Genomic DNA, 3900 nt, shown 5'->3' with positions numbered 1-3900 from the left:
TGTGTGTGTGTGTGTGTGTGTGTGTGTGTGTGTGTGTGTGTGTATTATGTGTGCATATATGTTTGTGTGTCTGTGTTTGTCCCCCCCAACATCACTTAACTGATGCTGGTGCCTTTATGTCCCCATAACTTAGTAATTCAGCAAAAGAGACTGATAGAATAAGTACTAAGTTTTCAAAGAATAAGTTCTGGGGTTGATTTGCTCGACTAAAGGCAGTGCTCCAGCATGGCTGCAGTCAAATGACTGAAAAGAGAGAGAGAGAGAGAGAGAGAGAGAGAGAGCACAGCATGGGCATCCATTGGTCTTGAGAGACAATAGATCTGTACCTGGAGAATTTGTGTTAGCTGCTGATGTTGCTGCAGCAGCTGTACAGGCCCACATGGGAGTGAGTCTTGCATGCAGCAACTGCATTTGAAGAACCTTATTATCATTATTATTTTACATCCGCTTTCCATATTGGTGAGAGCTGGGTGGTTTGGCAAGATCCAACAGGCCTGAGGACATCTTACTCCAATATTTTCCTTTTGGCATGGTTTCTATGACTGGATGCTCTTCCAAATACCAATCATTTATACTGTGCAATGGTTGTAGTTTTTTTTTGGAGGGGGGGTTGTAGCACTAGCATTATAGAGGTCACCTCTTTCACTATTGTTCTCCTTATCTTATATTCCTCTCTAATCCTTTTCTTTCCCTTCCAATTGGATAAACTATGTATCTATTGCAAGACATCTATTTATGTCCCTCTACACCATTAATCTCCCAACTGGCACAAAACAACCGCTTCCACCCACCTGCCTCAATATTTCTCCCCATTTTCAATTGAGAAAGTCTTTGCCTTTTCTTTTTTGTTTTGCAAAGTACTTGGTAATCCTGTCAGTGCCGGTGTCAAGCAAAAAGTACCCAATACACTCTACAAAGTAGTTGGCATTAGGAAGGACATCCAGTTGTAGAAACTACGCCAAGACAATGGAGCTTGGTATCGCTCCCAGCCTGGCCAGCTCCAGCCAAACCATTCAACCCATGCCAGCATGGAAAACGGATGTTAAATGATGATGATATATATTATATGGTTTGCTGCCACACAGTTTCCACCAACCAATTTCTATGTTGACCCTCTTCACGTTCTGTCTACCCAACTTCACAAAGACTAGGTTTAACCAGAAGCTACAAAAAACATACCTAATACATCAGACATAGTTACTGAACCCAAAATCATGTGGTTAAAAAATGAACTTAACAACATGGCTAAATCTGTGTTTCTTCTAGATAATGGATTAATAATCTCTGTTGTTCTCTCCATCTGCCAGTTTTGCTTTCACTTCTCATTTATCACTAGTGCATTCTCCCTCCTAAGAGTGACTGCTAATTCTAACTACTGGGTCACTAGTAGATTTCACTGTGATGAAATCATTCAGACCAATCAATAGGTTGTGGTTTATATTTAAGTTTTTCTCTGACTGATCTAAGAGGACTTGTAAAAACATCATAGGTGTTGTCCTCTTCCTCTGGTTAAGCTATAAAAATGAAAATAGCAAAAAATCAGTTACATGCATGGTGTGGCTTGGGCCTTCATCCTGATGAAGAATGCTGTATTGCTGAATATGTCCTGGACATTTTAACCCTTTGACATTCAAATTACTCTGTCAAATACATTGCTTATTTATTCACATTGTTTTGAATTAATTATGCATTATCTTGTAGCTTTGAGATTTCAACGATGTGATTGTTTATTTTTAGAATAACATTGCAATTGAGAGGCTAGATATAGCTGGTTTGAACATAGAACAGGGAGAATATTTGGGCCAGATATTTGCAGTTTTAATGCTAAAGGGTTAAAACATGTAGAGCCTATCACTTTTCAGATACATTAAAAGAAATTATCTCTTTGTACACAAATGGTACTTTTATAGACTCAAGTAGGATGAAAGGTAAAGTAGATCTTGGTGAAATTTGAAATTAGAGCTCAGAAGGCAAAAACAAATACTGCATCGTATCCAACAGCCTAAAGGTTGTCATGTCACCAACAAATAATTGTGTGTGTATGTGTTTGCATGGGTATGCACAGATGTGTGACAACCACTACATATGTGAAGAGTATGGTTTATTGCTGCTGCAAACTCCTGCCAATAGAGTTCCTGCCACTATATGTTCAATTGCTCTCAAACAACCAAAACACTACTTCAACACCATTCTAAGAACATTATTTCTTGACATTCATCTCAAAATATAAAGAGTAAGTACAGATGCGTAACTAATAACAGCAGCAGCATCAATAACCTCATCAACTCCAAATGCTATGTATGGATGTATATATCACTAATGATCAGAAGAGAAAACGACTACTATAATATCCAACTGAAGCTATTATTCCCACCTGAAATCATAGGTAGCCTTGTTAACCCACAAATAAATAAATATACACAGTGTGTCTTCTTTTTGTTTCAGACAAAATAAATTCAGATTTATAAATTAGATAATGGCTTTAGACCGAAATACAATCATAACCCACCACAAAGGAGGTGAAGATAATGCAGCTTTAGCTAAAAAGCTTAAAATTAACTGAACAATAGTCTGGAAAATTGTCAAGAAATTTCAAGAGACTGGTTCCACCACTGATCAACCTGGACATAATCAAAAACGGAGAGTGTGGATACCTGAGATTATCAAAAGTATGAGAGAAAACATATGGTGAAATCCTTGTCGTTCTGTCAGAAAACTGGCAACCACAGCAAAAATAAGCTGAAGATCAATGTACTGTGTGATGAAGGAGGATCTAAGGACCTACTTCTACAAGATGATATGCCTTCATAAGCTCACTCAAGTTTATAAGACCATGAGACTAGAGCGAAATCATCTTATCCTGCGTTGGATTGCTGAAGGGATGCTGCCCAACCTGGTGTTCATTGATGAAAAGAAATTTGATATCAAACAGACAGTAAACCACCAGAATGACTGACTCTGGAACGTATCTGGCTCCATCGAGGGTAGACTCATAAATCAACATCAAAATCCACAGTCCATTATCGTTTGGGTGGCTGTGGCAGTCACAGGAAGATCTCATCTTGTTTTTGTGCCCCCGGGTGTTAAAATTAACACCCAGCAATACATTAGTGATGCTTTGGAAGCTGAACTGCTTCCAAGGGTGAATGAGAACTTCCAAGGTACACCTTGGAGCCTCCAACACAGACAACACTGGATTCAGAAAAACATTGTCGTTCATATGTCGTAGGAGAGAAATGTGTCCTCATGGATGATGGCTCACTTGCACTAAATGAGGCTGCAAAGAGAGAGGCTTGGAGATGCAACTATGAAAGATTGCTCAAGAAAGAGTATGAATGGGAGAAAGAGAGTCTGCCGAATGTCGACCCAACAGAGGGACCAGCTATCTTAATTGACAGTACCTTGGTAGATAAAGTGATCAAGAGTATGAAGACAGGGAAAGCCCCCAGCCCATCAGGAATCACTGCAGAGATGCTCAAAATATCTGGCAGTGTTGGCTATGGCCTAATCACCTGTATAATTAACCAGGTGATACACGAAAGAGTCATACCCAATGACTGGTGTAGCAGCACCATAGTCAACTGCTACAAAGTTAAAGGTGACGCTTTAGATACAAATAATTACAGAGGTATCAAGTTCTTGGATCAGGTAATGAAAGTCACGGAGAGGGTCATAGGCCAACTAATTAGGGAGAGAGTCAGTTTAGATGAGATACAGCCTGGGTTTGTGCCAGGGAAAAGCACCACTGATGCTATATTTCTGGTTAGACAGCTGCAGGAGAAATACCAGGCCAAAAATAAACCTCTGTACATATATATATATATATATATATATGTAACAATTAGAAAATGGAGGATAATATGCTGAACCCAACTACTTGCAGACGGTGTATCCCGTTGA

At 39.2% G+C, this 3900-nt stretch overlaps 1 protein-coding gene across 1 annotated transcript in view; it reads right to left on the bottom strand.

Annotated features, from left to right (window-relative positions):
* The window catches only part of LOC106881233 (cation-independent mannose-6-phosphate receptor), a 159211-nt gene that overhangs the window by 44704 nt on the left and 110607 nt on the right, over nucleotides 1-3900 (bottom strand). The window lies entirely within an intron of this gene.

This window comes from Octopus bimaculoides, chromosome 10 (assembly GCF_001194135.2).
Source record: "Octopus bimaculoides isolate UCB-OBI-ISO-001 chromosome 10, ASM119413v2, whole genome shotgun sequence".
NCBI lineage: Eukaryota > Metazoa > Mollusca > Cephalopoda > Octopoda > Octopodidae > Octopus > Octopus bimaculoides.
Note: the sequence above shows the minus strand (reverse complement) of the source record. Positions and strands in the feature narration are given on the sequence as shown.